This window comes from Tachysurus fulvidraco, chromosome 11 (genome assembly GCF_022655615.1).
Source record: "Tachysurus fulvidraco isolate hzauxx_2018 chromosome 11, HZAU_PFXX_2.0, whole genome shotgun sequence".
Classification (NCBI taxonomy): domain Eukaryota; kingdom Metazoa; phylum Chordata; class Actinopteri; order Siluriformes; family Bagridae; genus Tachysurus; species Tachysurus fulvidraco.
This window is the reverse complement of record NC_062528.1, coordinates 8350377-8366505: the sequence shown is the minus strand read 5'-3', so window position 1 is coordinate 8366505 and position 16129 is coordinate 8350377. Positions and strand designations below refer to the sequence as shown.

The 16129-nt window shown below is 36.1% G+C and overlaps 1 protein-coding gene across 1 annotated transcript in view; it reads right to left on the bottom strand.

Moving 5' to 3' along the window:
- grik4 (glutamate receptor, ionotropic, kainate 4) overlaps positions 1–15814 on the bottom strand; it is a 369932-nt gene extending 354118 nt beyond the window's left edge. The window contains exon 1 of the mRNA XM_027174034.2: positions 14723–15814. The gene's annotated coding sequence lies outside the window, so the exon portion shown is untranslated. The remainder of the gene's footprint in view (positions 1–14722) is intronic.
- Positions 15815–16129: the final 315 nt, after the last annotated feature.

The following is a 16129-nucleotide window of genomic DNA, read 5'->3' as shown; positions in this document are numbered from 1 at the left end:
ATTAATCTAGATACATTTGCTGTATTAGAATAGACCTCCAAACAGTAATTTGGGGGATGAATTTTATAATCACAAGTACGTCCATCAGGTAAAAACAATTCTTTTAAACAAGGCCCTTTTTTGGCAAGTGGTTGTTACCTACAGTATTTCAAGATAAAATCATCACTAATTATTATATTATTTTATATATATTTCTTCCCAAGACTACTGCCACAAAGATGAAAGCAAAAAACTGTATAAAATGTCTTTGTATGTTGGATAAAATTTTTTCTCTACTGCAACTAAGAGGCTCAAACCTGTTCCAGTATGACAATGCCCATGTGCAAAAGTGATCTCTATGAAGACATAATTTGAACAGCTTGTAGCGGAGGAACTCGGCTGTCCTGCACAGAGCCCTGACTCAACCCCTCTGAACACCTTTGGGATGACGTGGAATGTCGACTGGCCCCAGGCCCCTTTACCCAACATTAGTGCCCGACCTCACTAATGCTCTTGTGGCTGAATAAACACAAATCCTCACAAGCACACTCCAAAACCTAGTAGAAAGTCTTCTCAGTATTGGATTGATGGTTATTATAACTCTAAGGTGGGGAACTAAATCTGCATACAAGAGTTGAGCTTTGGCATCGACAAACATTTGGCCATATAGTGTATTCATTTGTAACAATATTTGTCGACAATTTTATATAATTTGCTATTGTCAGCCATTGTTACATTTCTGACAAATAATTCTCTCTTCGTTCCTTCGTTTCATTAAACATATACTGTATGCATCATGCCTTAATCGTGCTGCCTAAAACAGAGAAAAGCTAAAAGAGTAAAGTCTAAAATTAAGTGAGTTGCAGTTCCCTTTTTCTTCTGGGGTAAAATGTGCTTTTCTATTCACTGGGGTCAAGCAGGAGGATAGCAGTGGTACATCTAAGTTTGTCTAAAAAGCACTGATTTGGTCACGCTGGTTAAGAAGGATGACTCTAAAGAAGACAGAGACAGTGTGGCCATAAACCCTGATCATGAGTTTCTCTGTGTCCTTTTAGAGTTGTTAAATGTTTTTAAGCTAATGTACTATAGCTCCTTGTGACTCTGGTGAACTACAGAATAATAAATTCATGATCAACATTCTGTACCTTTTAAGTACAGCAATATATTTAAGGCTTCTAAAAGACAACACTCTGGAAACACGTGACAAACTGAGGGCAATCGTACATTGCTGAGTGATTAACCAGGTGTCTATGTTAATGGCTTTATAAATCTGTGTTTGTCTGGTAGCTTAACAAAAGCATTAGGCTAAGGTTTCAATGGAATATTTGGGCACACAGGTAATTACAGTCTATAAGCCATAATAATTAAAGTCATAATTATTGGTGCCCTGCCGGAAAAAATAAATTAATAATTATGGGGTTGGGGTGGGGGGTAGCCTAGTGGTTACCCTTCAGAAGGTCATGAGTTTGAATCCCAGGTCCACTAAGATGCCACTGCTGGGCCCCTGAGTAAGGCCCTTAACCCTCAATTGTTCAATTGTATAAATGAAAATAAAAATGTAAGTCACTCTGGTTAAGGGTGTCTGCAAATTGCCATAAATGTAATAACATATGGTCATACACAAGGTTAAAAGTACAAATTCTTAAAATTCCTCAGTGGTCCCAACATTTCTGTACTGATTTGGATGTTGGAGTCATTATCTATAACTAAGTCTACAGCACATCCAGTGCAGAGGCAACCACGTTAATTAGTTTGGAGCAAAACCTAAGGTCCTGACCTGAGTTTACTGGCTGTGTGGATTCTCACATCTTCTCCCAATTTCCTTCTCCCATCTCCCAAAATATGCTGGTGGGAAAATTGGCTACAGAATACTGCCCCCAATATGTGTGTGCGGTGAACTAGCATCAAACCCAAGGCGTATTTCCACTTCACTCCAAGTATCCCTGGGATTCAGCATTACCCTGACCAGGATAAAGAAGTTACTGAAGACAAATGAGTAAATGGATGATGCCATCAATCTTCTCAAGAGCCCCTGGAGTACTGGCTGCACAACAGCACCAAAGACTCAATGATCAATGTCGATCAGGCAATGTGCATGGCCAGCAAATGTCCACAACAAATTTTTCTATCTTTCCAACCATGCTTTGAACACTTCAGATGCAATATTTGGTGTACCGGTCACAGGAAAGGGGTTAATTTTGGCACCGTTTACAGAAATGTTTTTTTCTTTGTTTGCTTGTTAGAAATAATCTTGTTAGAGAAGGTAGCATGTAATATTTGGATTATTCCGAGAATCACTTTTCTCATTGTGTAAGGAGGCAATTTATTTTGAACTGATCGAAACAAACAGACATTTGCACAATGAGACTGATGTGTGTGACCTCTTTGTCAACAGGTACAGTTACACAGGAGCTTTAGAAAAATAACCATTTGAGGACAATAACTGCATGACTACAAATAATGCTTTTCACACATTTATCGTAATGACCAAAAATCATCCTTCTGCTTGTCATACATTTGGATTTAATAAAATGCATTACTTAACTACTGAGGACATTAAAACAGACAATAAATAACTGTGAATCATAGCACTCAGTACAACATTATAAAGGCATACTGAATCAATACCTCATAAAAAACAAGTGAAATTCCTGCCAAAGAAAGGGAGTGAGTTTCTGGCTTTGTAAACTGAATGCTGATTCACTTGCACACTTCAGTGGCTTTGGTGCAAATATATCCTACTTGAACCTTAATTGCAGAAAAGCATATCAGCGTTTCTGGATGCTATCAAAAAAACAAAAAAAAGGAAGAAGACAAAGGCCAGTTTCTCTTGCTCATATTGTTTCGGGGACTTTTTTTTATTGTCACTGTTGTCTGTGGCTTGCTCATTAGTAGTAAAAAAAAAAAAAAGGGTAAACTTTATCATTTTCATTTCATCATTTTTCATTTATAGTCCCAAAAAACTACTTGTGACAATGTCCATGGTTAACAGTGCTATTCAAATGAAATTAGAACAGAATAGAATAATCTGTCTAGTAATCTACATAGGATCACAGTCTCACCACAGGCCCTACTGCCCTACAACCAGCTTCCATATCTCACACATGGCCAACCAAATGAGAAGCTTTGGCAGGCTTTGTCTCCGATTTTGTAATTGTTGGGTGAGCATTTGTACTTGAGGGTTATGTTCAGCACTGTAATGAGAAGGAGCAATACTGTTACTGTATAGTCAGGTATACACAGTACAGGTAGGGCTGGAGTCTTCTGCTAAGCATATACCAACATCGAAGAACAAGTCTTTTCATTCCCCAAAGTATTTGTGATCACCTCTTACCATGTATTGCTTGGTAGGATGTCTACTCCCCTGTGACCCATTCTGAAGACATATTACACAAAAATACTATCACAGGATGCTGCTGTGATGGCACTGTGATGATCGCCATTTGAATAAATGGCACTTTGAGAATTGAAAGGCATTAAATGCCCATTATTGTGATTGATGTCTGAAATCTTAGCTCAACATTGATCAGAATCAGCCTCTGGAGAGATTGTTTCACCTTGCCAACAATTAAGAAATCATTTTTTAAATGTATTTCAAGTTTTTTTTTTTTATTGTTCAGAACTAAAGAGTGCAAGTTATAAAAAATTGATAATGGTAACCCTGTGCATCGTTTCCTTTGAGAGGCCCTCATCACATCCTGCGGGTAAGGACCGGATGGAGGCAGATGGCCTTGTTCATCTTGTGCATCTGTTACTGCCTTTGAGGTTTTTGTTCAGATTTTTCTCTTTATAAATGACCTCCTAGCTTTGAACAAGTTCATAAAAGAAAATATTGCAATTTGTTTAATTTCTTGATCGATAGAATTTTTCAGTGTTCTTTAATTTCTGCTCCAAAACGATTATCAGCAGACTGGTCGTGTTTCAAACACTGAGAGTTACAGCAGGCATATGGCTGTAGCGACACTGATAGACTTTTAACAATTAGCAAACAGCCACAGAATTTGGACAGATGCACATATTCTTTAGATCCTTGATCTTGGCAGACAGGAGTGAAGCTCCATCCACCCCAAGGTGTGCTGTTCTATGCATTCGCAGTTTTCTGCTGACCAAGTTTGTAAAGATTGATTTTTTGTGTTCATTTGAGTCACTGTAGCCTCCCATCAGCAAGGTGTTTCTGCCATCTTGTTTTAATTCAAGAGACTGTTGTGTATGAAAATGAGATCAGCAGCTTCTGAAATACAAAACCCAGTGTGTCTGGAAAAAAAAACAACCATGCCATAGTCTCTGTGGTCATGAAGCTCACATCCTGATGTCTGATGGGAACATTAACTGAAGCACTATGCACTATTCTGCTTTTGAATGATTGGCTGATTGAATAATGAGTAAACAGTTATACAGGTGCTCTTTATACAGTGCACAGTGAGTGTTTCTTGGTATTGTGAAAGTCAATAGTCCAGTCAAATACATGATTGTGGTAAAACAATAATGAAGGAATTCAATAGATTGATATCAAGCTAATACACTTTCAAATACAAGCAAAGATCGATGTGTTTTTGTGCAGACATGGGCATAGAAATAATCAGGACATAGACCTAATCATTTTGCTGCCGTAGCTTGCAACAAATGTTCTTTTTATGAGTGTTCACTACTGTGTCAGTGCTCTAGGACATGGTGTTTATATTCAATAATTCCTCGTCTTTGTGACAGCAACAAATTTGCTGAGTCTGGAGTTTAATTGTTTTTGCTAGACATTTTATTGCAAGGCCATGGAGTTACTAGCCCAGATCCGGTCCTTGGGTGAAGTTTTACTGCATGTTTGATTGGCTTTTACCAGGGGATTAAATAAAAAATTAACAGACTCACTACACATTAAGGATTTTTTTTTTCACACAAGAGACGACAATTTAATTTTCAACGAGAGGCACGCATACCAAAACACAGAGGAGGTCTTAATTTGCCTATCAGCTTTAGCAAATAAACATTGGCTACTACTAATTATAGTTTTAGCATACATACACACATACAAACACACATACACACACACACATACATACATACATACACACACACACACACACACACACACACATACATACATACATACACACATACACACACACACATACATACATACATACACACATATATACATACATACATAGATGTGTGCATGTGTATAATTTTAATTTATACATATACTGTGTATATATATATATATATAAATCTAAATATATGTAAATCTAAATATATGTACACATAAATATAAATATATTTATACATATATTTATATATTTATGCACACATAAATATAAATATATGTAATAAATCTTAAATATATAAGAAAAGAGGAAGGGGAGAAGGTGGAAACACCAAATAATTTCATATTTAATAATATAATAATTAAAAAAATGATAATAATATTTACCTTTTTACATTTTGCTTTCTGCATTTAAATAACAGAATATAAAAATACACTAAAACAGCATTTTTCTTTTTTTCTGTAATAAATTGGCAGTTCAAGATTGAGATAATCAGGATCGTTCAGCTTTCTTGAACTTCCCACATGAAAAATGTGCTGATGAGGTTCTCTCACTTTCTGTCATGCTTAATAGAGGGTTTATTAATGTGAAACAAAGTCTCTCTATGTGGGACCAACATAACTCTCATTAGTACATAGGATCAGTTAGCAATAAAAGAAAAACACATCCTAATATTTCTGCCCAAAGAGAAAAAAGATATGAATAAAAAAGAAAATTCAGACAAGGAGAAAAAAATATTAACCAGGCCTACAATAAAGTGTAAAATTGAACAGTTTTGAAATGGTTTTGATCCATGATGGTAATTATAATTAGACATTCATTTTATACCAGTGCTTGCTACCTTTGTTTTTAAAACAACTGTCAGAACCCATTCATGTCCTCACAAGGAATATTAGACTGTTATGCTTCCTACTGGTCACTGCATTTAACACCCTCCCTCATTCTGCTGCATTATAAGATTTTTATTATTTTCCTGGTAATAAAAGACAATAATTACTTGGGGGAGGTGGTAAAGAGGAAAGTGGGGCTCAAGGAGAAAAAGTGGCACTACATCTGTGGTAGGCCTTATTATTGTTTTGTAATCTGGCTCTCTGTTATTGATTATATCAGCTAGAAAATATAGTCCCGACTGTGTTGTTTGCACTTACAACATGCACTATTTGGCCAAAAGTATATGGACACCTGACAATCACAATCGTATGTGCTTTTTAAAAACCCCATTTCAGATGTAGTCCTCCTTTCACTGTTATATTGACCTCCATTTGTCTGCCAAGTTGTTGCACTAGATTTTGAAGTGTAGCTGTGGGGGATTAACTCAATCAGCCACAAGGCCCAATATAGTGTGTACATCACATTTAATTAGAAGTTCAGTAGATCATTTACTGCCGATGATACATGACAAGGCAATTCGTCTACTCATTTTCCGTACTGTTTATCCTACACACGGTCACAGGTAACCTGGAGAATATTGAAGGGGACTTGAGGCACAAGGTGGGAGACACCATGGATGGAGTGTCAACCAATTACAGAGCTCAATTACATTCACATACCTATTCCTGTATAACAAATTAGCGAGGTCAATTAGCCTGGTGGAGTAAGCCAGAGAACCCAGAGGAAAACATGTAAACTCATCATACACAAATCAGCGGCAGGGATAAAAAAATTTTTTTTAAAAAAAGCACTTCAATGTAATCATGCTAAGCACTAAGTCACTTCACCCCAGAAACAGGACTATTATCTACAAAATGTAAAATAACACTTGCATTGCATTTACACTAAAAGTTACTCTTGCTGGGGAATTTAAAATGCCAATGTATCAGAGGACTTTTAAGATCACACCACTTTGTGTTTCACTGTTTAAAATATACCGACATGATTCCACTGTGAAATCATTTATACACACCCAGCCAGCAAACCTGCACAATTCACACACACTAAAGGCAATTTAAAACAAGATTTTTGAATATTCTTATATATACCCATATCTATCAGTCAACCATGTGGACTGTGAAAGCTCTATTAATAACATCATATACTGTATATACAAGCCAAGAACTCGGTTAATGTTCACATCAAACATCAGAAATGAGAACAATGTCACCTCAGTGACTTTGGCATGGTTGTTGGTGCCAGACAGGCTGGTTTTAGCATTTCAAAAACTACTGATAGAATTTCTTACACAGACGGGTGTAAAAAAAAAAACCCGTGAGTGACAATTCTGCAGGCAGAAAGCCTTGTTGATGAGAGAAGTCAGAGGAGAATCATTTGAGCTAACAGGTTTCCACTGTTCGGCTTCGATCGGCCAAGAACAGGAACCTGAGGCTATGATGGGCACAGGTACACTGGACAGCTGTGAAGATGAAAATATCATTTGGTCTTTTTTCCAATCTTAGACTGTCCAGTTTCAGTAAGCATGCACCTATTCATTTTTAAATGATTTGCTGTTTGTAAAGTCCATTCAGTGTTACGATGATGCCCGTCATATCCATCACTCTCTGTGGCACTCACCTGATAAAAGGCATTGTAGCATATGTTATCTGTTTTTTTGCCTCACTGTCCAAAGTGTTGTGGAACCTTTACCAATATCCTTCATGTCTGGCTATTCTCCTCTCACTATCTCTTTCACAAGGCATTTACAATCACAGCACCAGTGTTTACGGGATAGTTCTTGTGTTTTCTGTCATTCTGTTTAAACCCTATTTTTGCATTGAAGTACCAGAAAATCAGACGGTTTTTGAAATATTCAAACCAGCTTGTCTGGCACTAAAAACCATGTCACAGTCAAATATCATTGAAATCACATTTCTCTCTATTCTGATGTTTAATGTGGACATTAACTGAAGTTCTTGGCATGGAGCTGAATCATTTGATGCATTGTGCTACTGCCACATCATTTGCCAATTGGATAATTGCATGTAAAGGCCAGTTTCCAGGTGCAGCTATTATTAAACTGGCCGGTGAGTGTATGTCATACTATTTTATTTTTTGCATGATTAACAGCTAACATTTCAAAATACAAAGCCTTTGGTTACAGAACGGCACACTCGAATAGATCCGGTAACGGAGCTGCTGGAGGTTGTTGGATATTTGTCTGGCCCAGGAAAAAAAAATGAAAGCAGTTGCAATGTTCTGAACTCAAGCTACAAGAAGCTGTTTTGCTGATTTGTGTCAATAAGGATTAAGTATAATGAAGCAGCTGTGCTGTTCATGCACACTACAGAGTGGTGTTTTGAATAAATATTCAATATTACCTTCTTCGTAGAATCAATACTGTGCTACAAGATTAAATGCATAAAGTTTACGGCCTTTTCTGCTTTTATTTAAATGAATCGGATACTTGAAACTTGACTGAAACACAAGCATTTATGAATGACAAAAGACATTGTATTGAACATAATTAGCAATAGACAATAAAAACAGCTTGTACTACATACATAGAGCTGTTTAAAACATAACCAAAACACAACATAAAAAGAATAAAAAACATTATATTTTAAATTATGTGGCACATGATGTTGATATTTTGTGTTCAGAATTTTATAAGATGTTTATATTGATTTTGTGACACTGTTCTAGAGACACCAACAGCACTAAGTATTTTCCTGTAATGTCTAACAAGATTTCAAGATAGCAGCTAAGAGATATTTAAGCTCAGTCTCATTTGTGTTCAAAGCTCTTAATTTTTCCTGTGGTTACAGGCAAGTAAGGGATTTTAAATCTGTGTGACTTTACATTTAAATCCCAGGGAAACAAGACCTGGTGAATGCAACAAGAAAGTTCCTGGGGACTTGAAATGAAAAATATGTTTCTCAAGCATGACAATTTATTTGCATTTATTTAAAATATGCCATAATGGTTTCAGTATTTTTTGCATTTATACATTTGTCAGGACTCAGCCTGGACTTTTGTCCACGTGCCTTTGTTTATCTTCCTCGTCACGTGTCTGCCCCGGCTTCGTCTGCTCCTCCCTGTCTTCACACCTGATCCATATTGTGTCATCAAGGTCTTTTATATTTAAGTGAGCTGCGTTGCCGATGGCGCGCAGAATCATTAGTTACGTTTACCCTTCGTTATGTTTAGTCATTGTTGAATGTCATCATCTGTATTGCTTTAGTTATCGTCTTTTTCTGTCTTTGTCTTCATTATTTATTAAACCCCATTCATTTGAAGCTATCCTGCATACGGGTCTGTCTCCTTCCTGCCTGGTTGTGACAACAATGTGGTCCAGATTTCTGAGAGCACTAGTGAAACCAATTCTGTTTTGTATCATTTTCTAATTTAAAACAACAATTTTCATTACAAATTACATTTAACAAAAAGAAAAACCTTTAAAAAATATTGACATGAATTTCTTCGCATTTGTTATTCAGTCTCCTGTTTACTTTAATGACAGTTTAGCACTCGAGCTGGCATGAACTCAACATGTTTATGCAATGCCTAATGATCCATCCGAGTATCATCTGTACGCATGTTTCAGTAGAAGAGAAAGCCAAGATGAAATTTTATAATATTGTATAATATATTTTTCAGATACTTCTTTTTTTTTTCTTTGATTTAAATTTCATAATTGACCAATTTTAAATTAAAATTGTGTTTTTAAATGTTCTATTCTTTAATTCACAAAAAATTCAATGGCATCATTTGTGCGTCTGCTATATGTTAAATCATATGTTTTGTCAACACTTGCTACTGTATGTTACATAATTTCTGCATGCATCCATATGAACTAAAAGGAGTTAATTATTTTATTTCAGTTGACTGTCATTGGAAAATGTGCATTCCAATGTGCATTTCTTCTATTAAATTATATTGTCCTCCTTTCGATAAATTCTTTATTTCTGGAGTGGGGAGTGGGAAAATGCCCATAAAAGCTGGCTACCTAGACATAATATAAACAGAAATATGTGAAAAGATACCTCTAAATAATGAATAAGTTTTAATTCTAAAAATACTGAAAATGCCATCAAACATACACTAATGCTCAACAATAAGGGTACAATTCCAGGTTTACTCAAATAACCATAAAATATACCGACACAAATCAAATTTATATGGCAGAGAGATAAACTGAACATGAACTGGGACTGTGTCTGCCTATTAAAAAGAAACTGGAGCACGAATTGCAGGAAACGAGTGACTGATGATAATTAACCTACAGCACCATCAGACAGAAGCCAGGAAAGACTGTCACAGGTTCTGCAGTGCTGTTTACAGACAGCTTTATTTTATAGGCCTGCATGATGATAGCTAAAATAATTATGAAAATCACTGCAGATTTTCCTGTGTATAAAAATGTACCGTTTCTTATACAAGCTTGTACTTTTTTTATGCATCTACCCACATGGTGAACACAGATGATGATTAAAAACAAAACAAAACAAAAACGAAGAATGAAGGCTAATGAAGCAAGCTGTTTAACAAAAATCTATATAGGTGTCTATCCCATAGGTGAGCTTTGGTGATGTATCACATAATTTACATTCTCTTCATACTAATCGAACCCACTAGGTAGCCTTTAAGTCCTGTGACATAGTCATCCAGGAAGATCACTCTCATTAGGACAGAGACATTTCATCAGGTTAAAGGTGATTAATCAGAGCAATTTCTTGATTTTCAGTGGTCTTGACCTTTAAGGGGACCCAAACCATGGCAGTGAAATTTTTCACACTGCAGTTTTCCCTTTACATATACAGCATTTGGCAGAGGACCCTTATCCAGAGCGACGTACAAAAGTGCTTAAGTCTCCATCATTGAATGCATGAACTCTTGTTCACTAGGCTAACAGACTTAAGATACCATGAGCCTAAATCACTGTTTATTTTTCCTGTATTTTTTTAATACACACACAAGTGCTAGCTGAGGTGTTTCATGAATAAGTAGGTCTTTGACCGTCTATTGGAAATAGCCAGTGACTCACCTTTATTTTGCCATATGCATGTAATGTATATCGATTTAAAGGTAGGCTGATAGATAGATAGATAGATAGATAGATAGATAGATAGATAGATAGATAGATAGATAGATAGATAGATAGATAGACAGACAGACAGACAGACAGACAGACAGACAGACAGACAGACAGACAGGCTATCCATAGAAAACATGTCACTAGAGCTTATAATTATACTTCATAAACTGATTAATCTAAAACTAATAACAATGAACCAAAAACAGGAATTATGTGGCTGCATAAATTATTTCAGTATAAAGGCATTAAGAAAGAAAAACAATTTAAACTTTTAAATAGAAAAGACCTCCAGGTTTCCACTTGGGGCTTCAAGGAATAAACAAAAAACTTGACAGCATATTAAGACTAAAAAAATAAGTCCCCTAATTTAGAGCATGTATTAATATTTTATGGCATTTTGAAGGGTATAAGCACACGCCTCATCAACTACTAAACATGTTTCATATTAATAGACTGATCTGCAGACGGCATTTCCATGTAGTTTGGCAAAGTTACAGCTGGGGCCGGATTATATTGAACTGAGTAAATTTTAGACAGCAATTGGGCTCAAAGCAGTGTATCTAATCTGGCAAGCCAGCCACATTATCATTCAACATCAGAGCTCCTGAGTCCTATTTGGAGCATAACATCACTTTCTCATGGCCATTTCTCATTGTGATGTAATGAAATATTTGCATGTCTTTTCCATCTTCTCTAGTCAAGGTGAGAGATATCATGTCACAATTCTTTTCTATGATACATGACACGTATCACAATATGAAGGTTTGCAAACAAACCGGCAGCAGGAGACTAGTGTTATTATATACCTGTGCTGTTATTTGAAATTACTTCTGAAAATATTTGGAAATTATAGAAAATATTTGGAGTCAGGCATACTTTATCTATATCTACAAATACTATAAAGAAGGATTTGAAAAAGCATTTAAACAAGTAAAAAAAAAAAAAAAAAAGATTCAGTCAAAATACACATGTTTATTCGGCTGCTTCAAATCAGTGCTTTTATCTATTTTAACAGAGATTATGGCTCAGATAAGAGAGAGAGCCATCTCTTAAAAACAGGGTGTTATGACATCATCGACTTATGACGTCATGGTTGTAATGTGTGCAGTGTTGCTGTTTGACACAGTAATGTTTAATAATGCAACCAACTGGATGATGTGAAATAAAGTATGCATTAATTTTTAATTTATCATTTTTTGCTTTTTAACAAACACGTGACTGCAACTAACTTTGAAGGCACAAAGGTAAAGCATTCAGTAAATTTGCATGGTTTATGATTTGTAGTCAATTGTAATTGTAATTTCAAATTACATTTGTAGTCAAATGTAATTTCACATATAGCCAATATGAGAGAAAAAGGAAACGTGAGGACGTGTAAATTTGAATGACAATTGGCAATGGACACAAAAATTCTACACAACACCGATAAAATGACAGATTATTGTGATTTACAAAAAGAAACCATGTGAAGTTATAACGTATAGAAATAAAGTGAATATCTTTCAAAAACTTTTAGAGAAAGAAGGAAAAATGAAATAGTTACTCAAACCCAGTTGCATAAGTGTGCACACTCCTAAACTAATACACTTTTGAAGCACCATTTGATTTTACTACACCTCTCACCTTTCACTTGCTTTGGGTAAGACTTTCTTGCAAAAACATCCCGAATCCACTAAATTGTAAGGGCTTTCCTGTGCACAACCACTTAAAGTCACCGCACAGATTTTTTCACCTCTACGTTCTGGCTAGGTTGTTCAAAAACTTTTATCTTTTCTTGGTTAAGCCACTTCTTTGTTGGTTTGCATGTATACAGTTGGTCATTGTGGTGTTGAAAGGTGAGATTCCTTTTCATCTTCAGTTTATTAGCAGACACCTGAAGGTTTTGCACTAAAATCGACTGTTTTTTGAAGCCATTCACATGATTTCCATGAAAAACAGCCCTAAAGCATGATGCTGCCAACACCATGCTGAACCGTTGGTTTGGTGTTCTTGGTGATGTGCACTTTTTTTTTGCACCTATCGGAATACCTTTATTCATACCTTTTGGAATTATGGAATTATTATAACTTGTGAAATTGGTCTTGCCTTTGGTAACACATTTTATCACATGATCTGTTTTGATATAGGGCTTCTGTCTAACCACACTACCCCACAGCCCAGACGTGTGAAAAAGATGAGAAATTGTTGTCACATGCATAGAGTATGGTCCATTTTCTATGTTTGTTTGTGATGGTTGGTACAGTTTTCTACAGTATCGCTAACGTTTTGGAAATTAAACAAGCGAGACACCATGCATGCTTTGGTAGCTCTTTGTGAACCATGGCTTCAGCATTTGGAGGAAACCAAAAAGATGTAAAGAAAATCCTACAGAAACAGCTTTATTTGGTAAATCAGAATCATTTCATAGCTTACAGCTGTATGATAATTATGACACTGAATGTGATTGGTCCGTTCTGAACACAGCCACACCCCCATTTATAAAAAGGTGTGCATCATCCCTGTCTACAAAAGCCATTTTAACAGGGGTGTGACTTTTTTTATATCAATTGCAAATGTACTTGAAGCATCTGTAGGCCTGAAAAAAATTCCTTGTATGTGTGCAAGCATGCTTGGTCAATAAACCTTCTTTGGATTGTGAAAATTGTTTCTTTTATTTAGACAACTTGAAATATCCATAGCCAGGTCTGTTTGCTAGCAGAAGTAACATTAGCTGAGCTGCTACAAACTCGTACTCATGCTCATCAAGCTCATTGACTATAAATAAACATTTCTATTTTTTATTTGTATTGTGTAAGGTTATTCATTGATAAAATACTGCAAGTAAGATAAAATGCATTATTATTATTATTATTGTTTATTATTATTTATTACTATTATTTTATTTCTATTATTATTAATATAATAATAATAATCTATAAATAATGATCAAATACATAAAAGAACTAATTATAAATCATTAATTATTATTATTATTATTATTATTATTATTATTATTATTATTATTATTATCCATAAATCTAATGGAAAGACATTTAGAAATCAACAGGTATTTATTTAAATGGAGTGTTAGTAATCAGTATATAATGGAGATTCGAAATGTGTAGATAATGTAGTATACATTATATTATATTATATATACTGTGACACATTTGTGTGATTTGGACCTGAGCACAATTTTGATCCTACACAAGTAGAAAGCGAGGCCATGAGATATCGTTAATAACGTGCAACAGTCGTTTTACAACCTCTCTGTCTCAGTCTTGCTCAGTAAGGATGAACAGCGACAATAACGCTGTTGCGTGTTGCGCCGCGTACGCGTACGCGTAGACGCACGTTCCTTTGCGCGTTCACGTCAACAAATTCAACAAGTACGCGGTATTTATATCTCTATCGGACATGTATAAGCTTGTCTCGTGAATCGTTTTGGAAAGCGTTTTCTCTACTTCACGACAAAAAGAAACACGAACCGGGGAGTCAGTGAATTCAAACGGACTCTCTTTCTTATCCGAGTGTGTTGTATTGTTAAAGAAAGTCAATGACTTTATAGTGAGAAGAAAAAAAAACCCACAACAACTATATTTACACTAACTTCTTGTCGCCATGCTTGATATCCGGTCTATTAAACGGATAAATGGAGATCCTACAGAGTTAAAGCAGCGGTAGAATTAACCCGTTCTCTATAATAAACCTAGGATAAATGATAATAAATGTTATTTTCTCTTTAAAGACACCTTACCTGTGTGTTCCTCTGCTCGTGGAGCTCCCTGTATGATGCTGTTTATCCTGGAGAAAGATGATGTTGAGCTGCAACACTGTTTAGAAGCTACACCGCGTCTCTTCGTGCCCAAAGAGAGAGAGAGAGTGAGAGAGAGAGAGAGAGAGAGAGAGAGAGAGAAAGGCGCTGGGTGAAGGTATGAATTTGGTGAATTTGGTGAATTGATGAATTCATGAAGCGATGAACTACTGGAAAGGGGGGGGGGGGGCACTTCAGTTTAAAAAATGAAAAAGAGAAGAAAAATTCCCTCCTTCGTAGGTTATATCCGTAAAATGCCGGCGTTGTGAGGCAAAGGCGCGCTGTGAGGGCAAATCTCTATCCCGGGTAGAAAACACGCCGCTTGTCCTTTCTGTGTCCAACAAAGTCTGAATCATTTCTTTCCTTCTGCTTCCTCAGACTACCTGAAAACTGACAGCAGGATGCGAAGGCTGGGCTTTAAACAGCGAGGTCTGTTCCTCCAACACCACGGCTTTAAGAGAGCATCTTAAAAAAGCAGCTCCGCAGCTTGACGCTTGTTTTCTCCCACTCAGAATCACCTACACTGATATCTTCGACATTCGGAGGTGTTTGCAGTCATACGAAGTCGTACATTTTCGAAGAAGCTCCAGTCTGCGTGACGTGAAGCTGCGAGGGATGCGTAACTGTCTGGCAAAAAAAAAGAAAAAAGGCAACCGGGGGCTCCGCGTATGCTCGCGCGCGCCCGCGTGTGTGCGTGTGCGTGTGTGTGTGCGCGCCCGCGTAAGCACTTTTTTTTTTTTTTTAAATATACACAGCAATATATGCTAGAGCCTTAACCGATTTGTTAGACCTGACTGTGTAGCTCGCTTGGGGATCACAACGCTTTTCTTCTTACTTATAAGCCTTACAAACAGCACCTTAGGGTCATTGCTTTTTTTTTTCTACACAAATTTTTTTTAAATGTTTTTCATGCTTTTGTTCATGATTTACAATCCAAAACATGAACTGGTCAAACTGGGTGGTAATCTTTGTGTTGTACAAAACAACACCTAAGTGAATTTTTTTTAAGATGTAACAGTCTTAAAACAGCCTTACAGGTTTTTACTGTGTTCTGGGAGGGAGGGAGGGAGAGAGAGAGAGAGAGAGAGAAAGAAAGAAAGAAAGAAAGAAAGAAAGAAAGAAAGAAAGAAAGAAAGAAAGAAAGAAAGAAAGAAGGAGATTACTCTGATCAGCTCCCAATAGACAAAACAAAATGTAGTTTGAATTTTACTATAAAGATAGAAATATAAATAACACCTCAATGCTATGTGCTAAGTGAATATATGCATGTTTAAGACCCTGCAGTCATCAAACAAAAAATGTAGCTGCTACTATCATTTATGTGAAAGTCACCAAAATGAGGTGGGCAAA